At 44.1% G+C, this 18,563-nt stretch overlaps 1 protein-coding gene across 3 annotated transcripts in view; it reads right to left on the bottom strand.

Annotated features, from left to right (window-relative positions):
* Positions 1 to 18,563, bottom strand: part of LOC130353761 (uncharacterized) — a 110,288-nt gene that overhangs the window by 52,046 nt on the left and 39,679 nt on the right. The window contains exon 2 of one of the 3 annotated variants that reach the window (XM_056555089.1): positions 8,797 to 8,876. The exons of the other annotated variants lie outside the window; for them this stretch is intronic. The gene's annotated coding sequence lies outside the window, so the exon portion shown is untranslated. The remainder of the gene's footprint in view (positions 1 to 8,796; positions 8,877 to 18,563) is intronic. 3 annotated transcript variants of the gene reach the window in all.

Genomic DNA, 18,563 nt, shown 5'->3' on the forward strand with positions numbered 1-18,563 from the left:
TTGTTTTTTGCATGACCAGTTGTCCGTTGAAATGCCATCACTCACTTTACCATAAAATGTATGGCGCAACCAACAAAATACTATTTGTGTGGGGAAATTAAAAAGAAAACCGCAATTTTGCTAATTTTGGAAGGTTTCGTTTTCACGCCGTACAATTTACAGTAAAAATGACATGTGTTCTTCATTATTTGGGTCAATACAATTAAAATGATACCCATGATAACATACTTTTCTATTACTGTTGCGCTTAAAAAAAATCACACACTTTTTAACCAAATTAGTACGTTTAAAATCCCCCTGTTTTGAAGACCCATAACTTTTTCATTTTTCCGTATAAGCAGCGGTATGAGGGCTCATTTTTTGCGCCGTGATCTGTACTTTTTATTGATACCATATTTGCTTATATAAAACTTTAAATTTATTTTAAATTCATTTTTTGGGGAATAAAATGTTATAAAAAAGCAGCTATTTTGGACTTTTTTTTTTTTTTTTACGTTCACGCCGTTCACCGTACGGTATCATTAACATCTTATTTTAATAGCTCAGATATTTACGCACGCGGCAATACCAAATATGTATACAAAATATTTTTTTAACACTTTTTGGGGGTGAAATAGGGAAAATGGGACAATTTACGTTTTTATTGGGGGAGGGGGTTTTTCACATTTTTTTTACTTTTACTTTTATTTTTACACTTTAATAGTCCCCATAGGGGACTATTTAAAGCAATCATTCAATTGCTAATCCTGTTCAGTGCTATGTATAGGACAATACACTGATCAGGGTTATCGGTCATCTTCTGCTCTGGTCTGCGGGAAGGCAGATCAGAGCAGAAGACTCCCGGAAGGCAGCGGAGCCAGGTGAGGGGACCTCCGTCTGCCATGCTGGATGATCGGATCGTCGCGGCAGCGCTGCGGGCGATGCGATCATCCATTTAACTGACCGCGATGCTGCAGATGCGTGATCTGTATTGATCACTGCATCTGAGGGGTTAATGGCAGACATCCGCGGGATCGCGGGTGTCCGCCATTACCGGCGGGTCCCAGGCTGCGATCAACAGCCGGGACTTGCTACGCATGATCCGGGCATCGCTCCGATGCCCGCGGTTATGCTTAGGACGTAAATGTATGTCCTGGTGCGTTAAGTACCACCTCACCAGGATGTACATTTACGTCCTTCATCGTTAAGGGGTTAAGGGAACCGCCGACAGACAAGGAATAGGAAAACTGTTTGTTTAGACCACCCATAAAAAGGCAAACTGATTCCATTACAGGACCCTCATACTCCTCACAGTCAAACAATTCAGTCAGAAACATATTAAACTAATATACTTCATCACTGAATGGTAAAGCCCAAAGCACTGACCGGCCTTGTGTATCACTTCACTTGCCTAGAGGTTAAACAAATTTCAGCAAATAAAATATAAAGAAATGATGGCCCTCACCATTGTCACTGTGAATCAGAACATCTTTTACTCTGAGCAGATGGCAAAGCAGTAAAATATTTGTATTGTATTGCCATCATTTTTTTGTCAATTTTTTGTCATGTCACAAATTACTCAAGTGTGAGTAAAGTGGAGTCCTTTTTGTATCTTACATAAATACAGCCCCAGGCACTGGAGCTCCAGAGGGACAAATACAAATCACTGATAAGTCAGCCTAAACTTATTTGGTGTTGTTGACCTGAACTGTCTGTGGATACAAAGGACCTCATGTACCTTCCCTTTAAATTTTGGTAAAATTTCCCCTTTAATATTTGGTAAAAAAAAAAAAAGTGGGAGACTGGCATGTGCCAATTGTAATTTGTAATAACATTAAATATGTACTCCAGTGGAATTATTTTTATTAATTTATTTTTTAAATCAACTGGTGCCGGAAAGTTAAACACTTTTGTAAATGACTTCTATTTAAAAATCTTAATCCTTCCAGGACTTATCAGCTGCTGTATACTACAGAGGAAGTTCTTTTCTTTTTGAATTTCTTTTCTGTCTGACCACAGTATTCTCTGCTGACACCTCTACAATGTAATTGCAGGCTGCAGATGGGTTGCTTTGGAAGAACGGGGACTACTTGGTGATTGCTTAAGACTGCCTCAGGTAGCCCTTGGTAATCAAATGCTGATAACAAAGGTCAATTTAATGCAATAGCATTACATTGATCTATGTAAGCTATCTACTGATGGCTTATGATAGGCCACTAGGGGCCAAAAAAAATGTAAAAGAGAAAAAAAAGTAAACATTTCTTTTTCAAAAATATGAAAAAATCCCCTCAATAACAATTTAAATCACCCCCCTTTTCCCATTTAAAAAAAAAAAATACTGTAAAAAAATAAACATTTGGTAGGGATGTCCCGATACCGATACTAGCCATTTACATGGTATCGGGGACTCGTTTAATGTCCCCGATACCATGTCCGATACCTGGTGCCGTTCTGCTGCCCCGTTCTCCGGTCCTCCCGTCCACTTCATAGTGTTCCATGGAGGAGCATGTAACACACACGTCACTCCGCCTCCTCCCCTGCGCCCAGCGTAACGCTACGGAGGAAGCGGAGTGACGTATATGTCCCATGCTCCTCCATAGGACGCTATGATGCGGACTGGGAGGATGGAAGAACGGGGCAGTGGAGCGGTAGCACCCGACGGAGGACAGCCGCAGGTGAGCTGGGCCCTGCTGCTGCTGTCTAAAGGGGGGCCCTGCTGCTGCTGTCTAAAGGGGGGCCCTGCTGCTGTTGTCTAAAGGGGGCCCTGCTGCTGCTGTCTAAAGGGGGGCCCTGCTGCTGCTGTCTAAACGGGGGGCCCTGCTGCTGTCTAAACGGGGGGCCCTGCTGCTGCTGTCTAAAGGGGGCCCTGCTTCTGCTGTCTAAACAGGGGACCCTGCTGCTGCTGTCTAAACGAGGGGCCCTGCTGCTGCCTAAATGGCGCGCCCTGCTGCTGTCTAAACGGGGGGGCCCTGCTGCTGTCTAAACAGGGCCCACTGTCTAAAGGGGGGGGCTGCTGTCTACAAGGGGGGGCTGCAGTCTATAGGGGGGCTGCTGTCTACAAGGGGGGTTGCTGTCTACAAGGGGGCCTGCAGTCTATAGGGGGGGCTGCTTCTAATGACTGCCGGGGGGCTGCTGCTAATGTCTGCAAGGGGATACTACCTACTATTAAAGACAATCTTACAAGAGAGTCACCTGCACTAACTTGACTTTATAGGTAGATATTGCAGGTGACCCGGTCTCTATCGCTGCTCACCATGTGGTCATCGGTCTCACCATCAATGCAAATTCCCTGTTCTGTCCAATGGAGAAGAGAGAAATCTTGGCTCATACTACAGCAGCCACCTCCATTGTACACAACAAGGACCCCTCATATCAGCACGGTAAACAGCGCCAGAAACCGCATCACCCTGCTGTCAGATTCCCTTTAAAATAAAAGTACTCGTACATGGTATCGGCGAGTACTAGAATTAAAGTATCGGTACTCGTACTCGGTCTTAAAAAAATGGTATCGGGACATCCCTAATATTTGGTATCATTAGGTGTGTAATTTTCCAAACTATTAAATTATGATTTTCCTGATCCTGCATGGTGAATTCCAAACACCAAAATTGCTGATTTTTGGTCACATTACATCCCAGAAAAACATTATTAAAAGTGGTAAAAAAAAGTCACATGTATGTAAAAGTGGTAGCGCTAAAAACTACAGCTCATAGTGCAAAAAATGTAATCCACACAGCTACCTGGCCATCTACCTACCTACCTGGCTATCTAGCTGCCTACCTTACTGGTTATCTACCTAGCTACTTACCTAACTAGCAAATAACCAAATTAGCTGGCTACCTACCTACTTGGCTTCCAACTTAGTTAGCTAATAACCTACCTAACTACCTACCTGGCTACTTACCCATGTCACACTGTGTATCATACAGTGTCGCACATAGTAAATGGAGTCGCACTGCGACCCACTTGTTGGCTTATCAAAATGGGCACAAGGCCCATGATGCTCTTAATCCATGCTCTGAGTGTGAACCCAGCCTAAAAATGGAGACAAAAGGAATGTGAAATGTAACGGAAGGACTTCTACTTCTTCCTGCTGGATTTATTTCTGGCTTTGGCTCTAAAACTTAATGTTAACTTTACTCTGCAAGTCAGTAGAATTATGGTAATACAATACAGGAATTTAGGTGTACTACTGTGGTAGATGTATACAGTGACATTGGCTATCTCTCAACACTGATGTTAAAATTGAGACATTCGCCTGTATATCCTTAGATGAAGGACATACCAGAGCCCGCACACCAACGCCAAGGTTTCTCAAATGGCACGGGACCTAGCGCTAAACCTACCTGTGCGTGATAAGCAAAACAGGGGCCAGTGGGCAGTTACGGCCCCATTAGGTCGATTCGAGTCCTCCCAGGTACCCTCCAGCATGGCTAAGCACACATACAATGGGAGGAGGGAGGCAAACTGAAAACCCCACCTGAGTTGGCTAATATAGGTGCATGGCCTCACAGGTGCTACCTTCATGCTGCCTGGATAATGTTCAAGGCGCATTACATATGGAGTTTACACACCTCCAAGTACAAAATTTAAACAACAACAAAAAACGTGGTCTCAAATGGCTGGAGGTGCTCAACCCCAAATGTGGTTGTGCATTTATACTGGGGGCGCAGATCCTGCCCTTGTAGTCTGTTGCTAGGGGCGATCCCCAGCATAAAAATGCATACAATGGAGGATGCCTGCAGCGGACTACAAGTGCCACAATAGAATCATACACCAGATAGACAGTGTGGATGTGTAACAATTAGAACAATAGAATACAGGAATTTAGGTGCACTACTGTGGTAGATGTATACAGTGACATTGGCTATCCCTCAACACTGATGTTAAAATGGAGACATTCGCCAGTATAGCCTTATATGAAGGACATACCAGAGCCCGCACACCAACGCCAAGGTTTCTCAAATGGCACGGGACCTAGCGCTAAACCTACCTTTGCATGATAAGCAAAACAGAGAACAGTGGGCAATTACGGCCGCATTAGGTCGATTCACAGAGCCCTCCCAGGTACCCTCCAGCGTGGCTAAGCACACATACAATGGGAGGAGGGAGGCAAACTGAAAACCCCACCTGAGTTGGCTAATATAGGTGCATGGCCTCACAGGTGCTACCTTGATGCTGCCTGGATAATGTTCAAGGCGCATTACATATGGAGTTTACACACCTCCAAGTACAAAATTTAAACAACAACAAAAAATGTGGTCTCAAATGGCTGGAGGTGCTCAACCCCAAACACAGTTGTGCATCTATACTGGGGGAGCAGATCCTGCCCTTGTAGTCTGTTGCTAGGGGCGATCCCCAGCATAAAAATGCATACAATGGAGGATCCCTGCAGCGGACTACAAGTGCCATGCACCTATATTAGCCAACTGGGGTTTGCAGTTTGCCTCCCTCCTCCCATTGTATGTGTGCTTAGCCACGCTTGAGGGTACCTGGGAGGACTCTGTGAATCGACCTAATGTGGCCATAATTGCCCACTGGCCCCTGTTTTGCTTATCACGCACAGGTAGGTTTAGCGTTAGGTCCCGTGGCATTTGAGAAACCTTGTAAAACAAAGAAAAACAGGCGCTCCCTTGTGGAGAATCAACGGGATCACAGGTGTGTGGGAGGGGAGGGAAAAGGTAAAGGCTCACCCTGCCAGGTTGTGTGCACTCCCACACAACCAGGATATGCGTTTGATAAGATGATCCTGGTCTGCAGCCTTCCTAAAAACAGTAAGGAGATGTATGGCAAACTTCGAGGAGGATAGGAATTTCGGCACTGACCAAGGAGGAGACGATGGAGCCAGGTGTGTAACGAACAGATTTAATCCAATGCGACGCGTTTCACCGCGCTTGCGCGGTTTCATCAGGCATGCCTATTCCTATCCTCCTCGAAGTTTGCCATACATCTCCTATTTGAGATACCTTGGCGTTGGTGTGCGGGCTCTGGTATGTCCTTCATATAAGGATATACTGGTGAATGTCTCAATTTTAACATCAGTGTTGAGGGATAACCAATGTCATTGTATACATCTACCACAGTATTGCACCTAAATTCTTGTATTGTATTGTTCTACTTGTTACACATCCACATCGTCTATCTGGTGTAGGATTCTATTGTGGCACTTGTAGTCCGCTGCAGGCATTCTCCATTGTATGCATTTTTATGCTGGGGATCACCCCTAGCAATGCACTACAAGGGCAGGATCTGCTCCCCCAGTATAAATGCACAACCACATTTGGGGTTGAGCACCTCCAGCCATTTGAGACCATGTTTTTTGTTGTAGTTTAGGATTATGGCAATACCAAATTTACATACTTTTTCATGGTATTTTACATGTATCACATAAAAGATATTTTTGTTTAAAAAAATTGTGTTTGTAATTCGCATATTCTGAGAAACGTAACTTTTTTAGGTACAATTTAGATATGTTTTTTGAGGTACAATTTTAGGGTTACATATGTCATTTTGATAACTTTGTATTTAATATTTATTGAAGCAGTATTAACAAATTTTCACAGTATTAACCCCTTAAGGACCAGGCCATTTTACACCTTAGGACCAGAGCGCTTTTTGAACATCTGACCACTGTCACTTTAAACATTAATAACTCTGGAATGCTTTTACTTATCATTCTTTTTCCGAGATTGTTTTTTCGTGACATATTCTACTTTAACACAGTGGTAAATTTTTGTGGTAACTTGCATCCTTTCTTGGTGAAAAATCCCCAAATGTTATGAAAAAATTGTAAATTTAGCATTTTTCTAACTTTGAAACTCTCTGCTTGTAAGGAAAATGGATATTCCCAAAACATTTTTATTCACATTTCCAATATGTCTACTTTATGTTTGCATCATATAATTGACAAGTTTTTACTTTTGGAAGACACCAGAGGGCTTCAAAGTTCAGCAGCAATTTTCCAATTTTTCACAACATTTTCAAACTCCCAATTTTTCAGGGACCAGTTCAGGTTTAAAGTGGATTTGAAGGGTCTTCATATTAGAAATACCCCATAAAACACCCTATTATAAAAACTGCACCCCCCAAAGTATTCAAAATTACATTCAGTCAGCGTTTTAACCCTTTAGGTGTTTCACAGGAATAGCAGCAAAGTGAAGGAGAAAATTCACAATCTTCATTTTTTACGCTTGCATGTTCTTGTAGATAAATGAAGAAAGGTAGTCCAGCAGTCCCTTAAAACGTAGATCCTTTATTTCACTTTTCTTTAAAAATACAGAGCACACACCATCCACCTTCACCTGGTCAGCAAACAACTACTATGGACGCGTTTCGAACGCATGCGCGTTCTTGATCAAGAACGCGCATGCGTTCGAAACGCGTCCATAGGAGTTGTTTGCTGACCAGGTGAAGGTGGATGGTGTGTGCTTTGTATTTTTAAAGAAAAGTGAAATAAAGGATCTACGTTTTAAGGGACTGCTGGACTACCTTTCTTCATTTACTTACAAGTTCTAAGCCTGGCCGGGCTCAAGTCCTTGCAGACCGTGGAGGAGGTGAGCTGAGAGAACTTATTTCTTATTCATTTGTTATGTTCTTGTAGACACAATTTTTGAATTTTTACAAGGGGTAAAAGGAGAAAATGTATACTTGTATTTGTAGCCCAATTTCTCTCGAGTAAGCACATACCTCATATGTCGATGTAAATTGTTCGGCAGGCGCAGTAGAGGGCTCAGAAGGGAAGGAGCGACAAGGGGATTTTGGAGAGTACGTTTTTCTGAAATGGTTTTTGGGGGGCATGGAAGGAAGGCCCTATGGTGCCAGAACAGCAAAAAAAAAAAAAACATGGCATACCATTTTGGAAACTAGACCCCTTGAGGAACGTAACAAGGAATAAAGTGAGCCTTAATACCCCACAGGGGTTTCACGACTTTAGCATATGTAAAAAACATTTTTTTTTCACTAAAATGTGTGTTTCCCCCCAAATTTCACATTTTTGCAAGGGTTAATAGCAGAAAATACCCCCCAAAATTTGTAACCTCATCTCTTCTGAGTATGGAGGTACCCCATAAGTTGACCTGAAGTACACTACGGGCGAACTACAATGCTCAGAAGAGAAGGAGTCATATTTGGCTTTTTGAGAGCAAATTTTGCTCGGGGGGCATGTCGCATTTAGGAAGCCCCTATGGTGCCAGAACAGCAAAAAAAAAAACACATAGCATACCATTTTGGAAACTTCACCCCTTGAGGAACGTAACAAGGAATAAAGTGAGCCTTAATAACCCACAGGGGTTTCACGACTTTTGCATATGTAAAAAAAAAATGTTTTTTTCACAAAAATGTGTGTTTCCCCCCAAATTTCACATTTTTGCAAGGGTTAATAGCAGAAAATACCCCCCAAAATTTGTAACCCCATCTCTTCTGTGTATGGAGGTACCCCATAAGTTGACCTGAAGTGCACTACGGGCGAACTACAATGCTCAGAAGAGAAGGAGTCATATTTGGCTTTTTGAGAGCAAATTTTGCTCGGGGGCATGTCGCATTTAGGAAGCCCCTATGGTGCCAGGACAGCAAAAAAAAAACACAAGACATGCTATTTCGGTAACTACATCCCTCAAGGAACATAACAAGGGGTACAGTGAGTCTTAACACCCCACAGGTGTTTGATAAATGTTCATGAAGTGGGACATGAAAATGAAAAATTGGATTTTTTTACACTAAAATGCTGGGGTTACCCCAAATTTTTCATTTTCACAAGTGGTAAAAGGAAAAAATGTCACCGTAAGTTTGTAAATACATTTCTTTGGAGTAAGGACATACCTCAAGTCTGGGCGTAAACAGCTTGCACGCTGGTCTGAGAGGAGCAGGTCGCATTCAGGAGCCTTGAGCTTCCCCGTTGCCTATGGAGCAAGAACAGTGGGAACCCCCTCAAGGGGCATTACATGGGGTATATAACTGGGGTACACTAAATAACTAAAATGGGTACAGTGGGACATAAAATTATAAAACAGGTTATGTTCCCAGAATGATGACCCAGAGCATAGCCAAAACTAAAAAATATGCCCGCCCCAAACCCTATGCTCTGAATCATCATTCTGGGAATGTGACGTGTGTGGCCGTCCCTAACCTGTTGCCTCAAATGCGCACCCCGCTCAGGTGGAGAGAGAGCGCTGCGCATTTGAGGCAACAAAAAATGTCCCCGATGATAGTGACTCAGTGACCCATGACCCAGAGAAAAAAAATACCCCCAGAGGTCTTATCAGTTTTTTTTTTTTAGATGAGTTTTCTTTGGGCAATTTAGTGGTTTTATGGTGTTAAAATTTGGAATGTACTCAGGTACATTGGGGTCAAATTATGGAAAATTAAAATGAAAAGGGAAAATTTAGTACTGCAGGGAAGTGTGATACTCCCTGAAGCAGTTTTTAAGTGGTGGTGTCCTTCCGAATCCCCCTCCTGTTACATACTGTTGCATTTTTTCTGGGATCGTCCCTTCTTTCCAGTGTGGGGGACTTCACCTGGAAAGTGTTGGCCTGGGACGATCCTGGCACCTATAACTCTAGTTCCTTGGGAAGTCCGGCCTGCTCTTTCCCGGTCACCAAAGATCAGGACCTTTAGGACTTCTTCTTGGAACTGGAGGAATGTCCCTGTGTTGCCAGCGTACTGGGACAGTACAAAAGCGTTGTACATGGCAATCTGTACCAAGTAGACCGCAACTTTTTTGTACCATACCCGTGTTTTCCGCATGGCCATGTATGGCTTGAGGACTTGATCAGAAAGATCAACTCCCCCCATATACCGATTGTAGTCCAGAATACAATCGGGCTTGAGGACCGGTGTTGTGGTACCTCGCACAGGGACAGGTGAGCTGTCGTTACCATGAATAGTGGTCAGCATAACGACATCCCTCTTATCCTTATACCTGACCAGCAACAGGTTTTCATGGGTAAGGGCACGGGACTCACCCTTGGGCATAGGTGTCTGCAGAAAATTTAGAGGGAGGCCTCTCTGGTTTTTCCGCGCGGTCCCACAAGCGGACGTGGATCTGACAGCAAGGGATGTGAACAGAGGGATACTGGTATAAAAATTGTCCACGTACACGTGGTAACCCTTATCCAGCAAAGGGTGCACAAGCTCCCAAACGATTTTTCCGCTAACACCCAGAGTGGGGGAACAATCTGGGGGTTCAATACGGGAATCTCGTCCCTCATACACTCTAAACTTGAGAGTGTACCCGGAGGTACTCTCACAAAGTTTATAGAGCTTCAAGCCATACCGCGCCCGCTTCGAGGGAATATACTGGCGGAAGATGAGTCTCCCCTTAAAACTGATAAGAGACTCACCAACCGAGAGCTCCCTGAAGGGTACGTAGGCCTCCAAAAATTTGGCCCCAAAGTGATCGATGACCGGCCTCACTTTGTAAAGCCGGTCATGGGCGGGATCACCTCGGGGCGGATATGCCGCATTATCTGCATAATGCAGGCATTTCCGAATGGCCTCGAACCGCCTCCGTGCCATGACCATACTGTAAAGCGGGGTCTGGTAGAGGATGTCCCTGCTCCAGTACTGTCTGACACTTGGTTTTTTGACCAGGCCCATGTGCAGCAAGAGGCCCCAAAATGTCCTCATCTCTGCTGCATCAATGCCGTACCATTCATTGGGCCTGGCCAAAACAGAATCAGGGTGGTGGGCGATGAACTGCCTGGCGTACAGATTCGTCTGCTCCACCATGTGATTGACAAAATTGTCACTGAAAAAATAACTGAAATAGTAAATTTCAGTGAATCCAGAATTGTCAATCCGGAGTCGCCAACAAATTCTGGAACCCGTGGCTGTTAAGCTGCTGGGGGTCTCCTGACCGGTTCACCGGAAGGGGGCTCCGGTAAACTTGTCTGGGGGGTCGGACTCCTAGTACGAGCAGCATCACCACTCGCACTAGTGCCGGCCACTGGGCCACTATCATGGGGGGTGCGTGGCCTCGCCTGGCGGCGTCTCCGCCGCCGTATAGGTGACTCATCATCAGTACTAGATGATGAGGACGACGATGAAGAACACAGCAATGTAGGATCTTCATCGTCCTCACTGACAAATTCGGATTTGGAGGCAAGAAAAGCGTATGCCTTCGCTGCCGAAAATGCCTGGCGAGCCATCGCCTTTTTTCTACGGTGGTGGGGGGGGGGGGGGGTTGATGGCGGGGGTGGTGGGTGTGTGTGTGTGAGGGGGGGGGTGAGTATGTAATGTGTGTGATTGGTGTAACTAACTGTATGGGGGGGAAAAAAAGCGCTGCGGCCAAAAAAAATAAAAAATGGCCTAATAGGGCCCGGGTCACACTAAAAAAAATTGTGGCGGACCCTTTAGGTCCTATTAGGGGGTCAGGGGGGGGGGGAAAAAATGTTTAACTTTTTTTTACACTTTTTTTTTACTTTATTTTACTGGTTAACCCTACCTGTCCCTGGGGCTGTACTCTCTCCCTGCTCTAAGGGGGTCTTCCTCTGTGAGGGGCTCCGATCTTCACAGAAGGGGGGTCCCTGGCTCCTTCTCGCAGCTTTGGCGGCTGAATGAACTCAGGGAGCAAGCAGAGCCGCGAGAAGGGGCCGTTAACCCCTCCCCTGCCGGCTGCCATTGGTCGGCCAATAGCAGCGATCCTGGGGGGGGGTGGGCGGTGACGAAATCGCCACTTCCCCATAGATACAGAGGGTGATAGGGGGTGTATCCTACACCCCCGATCACCTTGTATCTCCGGGTCAGCGGACCCGCGTCACCGGAATAGCCGAAAATCGCAAGTGTGAATTCACTTGCGATTTTCGGCGATCGACTATATGGGGGGGGGATCTGATGACCCCCCTGGGCATTGGCGCGGGGTGCCTGCTGATCGATATCAGCAGTCACCCCGGTCCAGTCCCCGCCCGGCGCGCGGCAGGGACCAAAATTCACATGGGCGTACAGGTACGCCCTTGGTCCTTAAGTACCAGGGAGCAAAGGCGTACCTGTACGCCCTTGGTCCTTAAGGGGTTAAAGGGAATCTGCCATCAGTGACATCCACACTAACCTGTTGGCGCAGGCTTGTAGTGCGGGTGACATTGACGATAACAATACTTACCTATCTCTAATCTGTGGTCCTGTTCGCCCGATATCCTCATCGCACAGGCGGCGCTCCAGGATCATACTGACTTCACCACTGCAGCTTCCTCACTTAGTGCAGCTGTGAGCAGACTGTGATATCAGCGTGCTCCTGGAACTCCACCCGTGCACAAAGTAGGTATCAATATTATCACTGTCACACACACACTACCAGCTAGTACAGGTTGGTGTGGGTGACACTGATAACAAATTCCCTTTATCCATATGGTATAAATGACATGGTCATTTTATTATTCAGGTCAGTATGATTATAGCAATCCCTAATTTATACATTTTTTATGATTCATTTACTCATTCTTTTGTTAAAAATTTTTTTATATTTTTGTGCATCACCATATTCTGAGCCATAATTTTTATTTTTTCGCTGACATATTGTTTGGGGGCTTAATTTATGTGGGATGAGATAACATTTTTAGGGGGAAGATTTTACATTCAAAGCAATAACAGGGAATGTCTGAAAGTGCAATATGCAAGCCTTTTGCAATAAAGGGGTACCCCAGTGGAAAACAATTTTTCATATCAACTGTTAAACAGATTTGTATTTTACTTCTAATAAATAATCTTAATCCTTCCAGAATTTATCAGCTGCTGTATACTACTGAGAAAGTTGAGTTGTTCTTTTCTGTCTGACCACAGTGCTCTCTGCTGCCACCTCTGTTAGTATCAGGAACTGTCCAGAGTAAATCCCCATAGCAAACCTCTCCTGCTCCAGACAGTTCCTGACATGGACAGAGGTGTCAGCAGAGAGCACTGTGGTCAGACAGAAAAAACAACTCAATTTGCTCTGAAGCATATAGCACAGTACTGGAAGGATTAAGATTTTATTAATCAAAGTAATTTTTAAATATGTTTAACTTTCTGGAGCCAGTTGATATGAATTTTTTTTTTCTCCACCAGAGTACCCCTTTAAGGAAAGAACATGATCTTTATTGTCCCACTTTACGGGCATATGTGATATATTCTAGGCAATGTACGAAGTATATATAAAATTTTATGAGTGGTTTCCTGTTACAGGAAGTATAGGAGGACATCTGCCCACAGGTGAAGTGACATCTAATCTAGATACGGTATATAGTATTACTATTATGAGCCAATGCATCATGTTTTAGGCAGCGTTTCAGAGGTATCTGTACATGTTAAAATCCCAGTATGTGTGTATATCCTAGATTACAGAATCATGTCATATTCTAACATTATTGACAGTATGATTTTGTAATAGTTTTTCTTGCTTATAGAATATTTCTGGCTCCTTTAATTCCTGCCCAATTAGCTTTGTCATGGGTTACCCTGTGAGTGATTGCTGAGGCCATGTTCTTTTCTGTAGACTAACATAGATCTCTCAAGCTTCCTGAATTCTGCCATGTTGTAATGATTGTTGTCAAGATAATCAAAGACATTTGTTCCAGGAGAAGACATATTTAAAGGGGTACTCCCGTGGAAAACTTTTTAAATTAAATTAACTGGTGTCAGAAAGTTAAACAGATTTGTAAATTACTTCTATTAAAATATCTTAATCCTTCCAGTACTTCTAAGGGTCTGTATACTACAGAGGAAATGGTTTTCTATTTGGAACACAGAGCTCTCTGCTGACATCATGACCACAGTGCTCTCTGCTGACATCTCTGTCCATTTTAGGAACTGTCCAGAGCAGCATATGTTTGCTATGGGGATTTTCTCCTACTGTGGACAGTTCTTAAAATGGACAGAGATGGCAGCAGAGAGCACTGTGGTCATGATGTCAGCAGAAAGCTCTGTGTTCACAAAAGAAAACCATTTCCTCTGTAGAATTCAGCAGCTAATAAGTACTGGAAGGATTAAGATGTTTTAATAGAAGTCATTTACAAATCTGTTTAACTTTCTGGCACCAGTTGATTTAAAAAAAAAAAAAAGTTTTCCACGGGAGTACCCCTTTAAGCTATTGTAGACATTTTTAACAGAAAAGAAGCAACCTGCTAGTGAAAGTTTATCGGTCAATCTTCCTGACAGAAGACAGAGCAGCTCAAGGGTATGGACTAAATAAGATTGTCCCATTTGATGATGCTTACAAGAGCTCCGCTGCTTCTTCTTTGTGCCGATCGGTCCCAATTGTTGGATTCTCAGCATCAAGCATTCAGGCCCTGACCTAAGCATAGACCATGTTATGTTTCGAAGAAACCCTTTCATATAAAGATATTAAGAGGGAATGAGCCACCAAATATATAAATACATATTTTTTTTATTAAAAACATTTTTACAACATTTTGGCTGTTTATTTTTATGTGACTATCTACATAAAAAAAATATTTGAAATATCACAGCTTTCAAACGACACTGATGCCACCACCAGGCTCTGTCATTGTGCTGCTGCGCGGAAGTGATTCTAAAAGTGATGCCGGTAATCTGCATGTTATTCTGAATAACAGTATTATTTCACTACCCCAGCACACGCCATATGCGTTTTAGAACACAGCAAAGTGTTCTATACCCCTAGAGAGGCTGTATGTAGGCTAGAAATAGCCTTTTTTAATATAGATTCGCCACAAAAAAATTTGGATCGAAACAAACTTTTTCGGAGAATTCGGCAAATCGGCCGAATCGAATTTTTGAAAAGTTCGCTCATCTCTAGTCATAATCATTGTCCACCAGAGAGCAGCACTGAGCAGAAATAGCACTGCCCCTGCTCATTCTTCATCAGTGACTGGCCAATGCTGGACACTGTAGGGAACGGGAATGTGAAGTTAAATACATCACTGTAATTGGTAAGTGTCACATTGTTGTGTCCAAAAGGTCTTTAGTGCAGTTCCATGTGCATTTCTATAATAAGCATGTAAATAATCTATCTTTTGTTTTCCTATCTTAGATGCACTATTTCCAGGATGTGGAGTAGCATTTCCGGACTATCAAGACGTTGTAATAAGGCACATATTTCCGGACTTACAGCAAGAAGTTGGATGAAGGCATAAACCCTCGAATCACGCACATACACAGACACATTTGCCCAAATTATAGAGGTAACCTCCTTTAGTATGCCCAGAGGAAGGGCAATACAGTAGCCATGGATTCCCTACAGGTTTCCTCCCCTCTGGAGGTTTTTCCTGTCCTGAGTTAGTTACTGTACGCTCTTTGTGAGTGATGGAAGGTTACAAAAATCCCCTGCACAAACATTTTAATAAATAATAAAGTTCCCCTGTTTTTAAACCGTTCTTTGACTTGTTCAACTCATTTATTTTATTTCTGTCTGTGAAAAATTGTGTGTTTTTTTTTTAAGTGTCTAAAGCTTCTCTACTGCACGATCTGCATAATGCAGTGGGGAGAGAAGCAGCTGATGCTGGTTGGTACAGTTGCCGAGGCAACCGTTGGACACCCAGCAAGTTGCCTGCTGAAATCATTCAGCAGGCATCACGTGCAAACCCCTGGGGGGGTCCTGAGAACCCACCACCCATGTCAGCGATCAGTTCAATTCAGACCGGCGATCTGTGGCGATTTCGGGTCATACGGGTCTCCGGTGACCGGGAAAATAAGTAGGATCCCCCCGTCCCCCTGAAGGCATAGGAGTAAGGTGGCAGGGGTGCCACCCCTCTTATCCCTGCTATTGGTCGGTTAGATACGACTGACCAATAGCAGTTCTGGGGCGGGGGGGTTACATTTTGGTTCCCCGCTCTGCCCACCGACTGTTGTCCTGGCAGAGCGGGGGAACCAGTGGTGATCAGCGCCGGAGGTCACTTAGCGGGCTGGCGGCAGTGAGATATGGCTCCCTGGTGCGCAATCCTATGGAAGCCAGTGAGTTGTTGCCTAGCAACATATAAAGGGCTACAGTTTGGAGACCACTATACAGTGGTCTCTAAACTGTAGCCCTCCAGATGTTGCAAAACTACAACTCCAGCATGCCCAGACAGTTGTTTGGGCATGCGGGGATTTGTAGTATTGCAAGATTTAGAGGGGTACAGTTTGGAAATCACTGTGCAGATCAGTACATGCTGGGAGTTCCAGTTTTGCAACAGCTGGAGGCACACTGGTTGGAAAATACTGAGCTGGATTACAGAACCTAACTGAAGGTTTTCCAACCAGTGTGCCTCCAGATGTTGCAAAAGTGTTGCATGCTGGGAGTTGTAGTTTTTCAACAGCTTTAGGTTTGCCCCCCCCCCCCCCCACACACACACACATGTGAATGTACAGGGTACATTCACATGGGCAGGTTTACACCTGCTTCAAGTTTGAGCTAGGGATAATTTTCCTCCGCAGCGCAAGCTCCTAGCGGCAAACTCACCCTAAACCCCCACCCATGTGAATGTACCCTAAAAATACTACACTAACACATAATAAAGGGTAAAACACTACATATATACCCCCTTACATTTCCCCCCCCCCCCAATAAAAATGAAAAACGTATCATACGGCATTGATCCCAAAATGGAGCCTCCAGCTGTTGCAAAACAATAATTCCCAGCATTTCCAAATAGCCACTGACTGTCCAGGCATGCTGGGAGTTTAGCAACAGCTGGAGGCATCCTGTTTGGGAATCACTGGCGTAGAATACCCCTATGTCCACCCCTATGCAATCCCTAATTTAGTCCTCAAATGTGCATGGCGCTCTCTCACTTCAGAGCCCTGTCGTATTGCAAGGAAACAGTTTAGTGTCACATATGGGGTATCACCGTACTTGGGAGCAATTGCTTTACAAATTTTGTGGGGCTTTTTCTCCTTTTACCCCTTATAAAAAGGAAAAGTTGGGGTCTACACCAGCCTGTTAGTGTAAAAAAATAAAAACATTTACACTAACATGCTGGTGTTGCCCCATACTTTATATTTTCACAAGAGGTAAAAGGAAAAATAGACCCCCAAAATTTGTAAGACAATTTCTCCTGAGTACGGAAATACCCCATATGTGGGCATAAAATGCTCTGCGGACGTACAACAAGGCTCAAGAGTGAGAGCGCACCATGTACATCTGAGGCATAAATTGGTGATTTGCACAGGGGTGGCTGATGTTACAGTGGTTCTGACATAAACACAAAAAAATACCCACGTGTGACCCCATTTTGGAAACTACACCCCTCACGGAACAAATTAAGGGGTATAGTGAGCCTTAACACCCCACAGGTGTTTGACGAATTTTTGTTAAAGTTGGATAAGAAAATGAAAAAAAAATTTTTTTACTAAAATGCTTGTGTTACCCTAAATTTTTGATTCTCACAAGGCAAAATAGGGGAAAAAAGCCCCGCAATATTTGTAACCCCATTTCTTCTGAGTAAGAACATACCCCATATGTGGATGTAAAGTGCTCTGCGGCCGTACTACAATGCTCAGAAGGGAAGGAGTGCCATTGGGATTTTGGAGTTGAAGGCCACGTGTGTTTACAAAGCCCCCATAGTGCCAGAACAATGGACCCCCCCCCTACATGTGACCCCATGGTCACGGAATGTAATAAGGGGTGCAGTGAACATTTATGCCCCACAGGTGTCTGGCAGATTTTTGGAACAGTGGTCCGTGAAAATGAAAAATGTAATGCGTTAATAGGGGATAAGATTTCTAGGGGCGGAGCACCCCTTTAAGGAATTAGGAAGTGAGTGTAGGCATACCTTACAAGCAGGTAGAAAAAGAACAGTTGGGAGAAATGGCAGGATGCAAAGCAAAGTTTTGTTGGGACAGATTTTGGGTGTGTTCTGGCCAATTCAAAAATGTACTTTAGGGGATAAGTAGCTGATCCATCTGCAGCGCAATAATGAAGAGTCCAGAACGAAATGCATTCCCCATCCACGAGTTTATTCAGTATACATCAGGCATGGATAGACGGAGGCAGGGGCACACTGGGACAAGTTGGCAAATTGTTTCGCGCTGGTTTGCGCTTCTTCAAGCCGGAGTGTGATGCTCAAACTTCGCGCCGCTCCTAAAAGGGTGTCGGAAGTTGACATCAGTTATTTACATTTGACCGCTAAGCGATCACTAAGACCCTATATTTCCCACCCGATATAAAACTTAACGTTTATTGAGCCAAGATTAAAATAACCTCACACAGATTAATCCATAATCCATTGATTGGCATGACACTGCATGCTATCTTAAATGAATTGAAAAGATAGATTGTGGCTGCAGTCCACAATCTACAAGTGTGAGACCATTAAAATTCTAACACATTGCCCGCCCGCCCGACGTTTCGCCACAGGCTTTATGAAGGGCTAAGAGGCAACTGGCGTGCAAACAAGCCTTACAGGGGTTTATATAACCTCCTGTCTCTGACATCATCGAAACATGTCACTTCCTGTATAATCATGACATCTAATTGGTCACAATCCCATGCAGACTATTGATTGATCACCTCCTGGCCAATAGGATTTATACCAGGATGCATCTTGCTATATTCACTTGATTGACAGCATTCTTGAACAACCAGCAGAATCCATTCGTACTTCTAGACTCCTTATTGGTGCCGGAGGCGTCCACGTATGTGCGCCATTTCTCCTGCGCTAACT

The sequence above is a fragment of the Hyla sarda genome, chromosome 1 (assembly GCF_029499605.1).
Source record: "Hyla sarda isolate aHylSar1 chromosome 1, aHylSar1.hap1, whole genome shotgun sequence".
In the NCBI taxonomy this organism is placed as follows: domain Eukaryota; kingdom Metazoa; phylum Chordata; class Amphibia; order Anura; family Hylidae; genus Hyla; species Hyla sarda.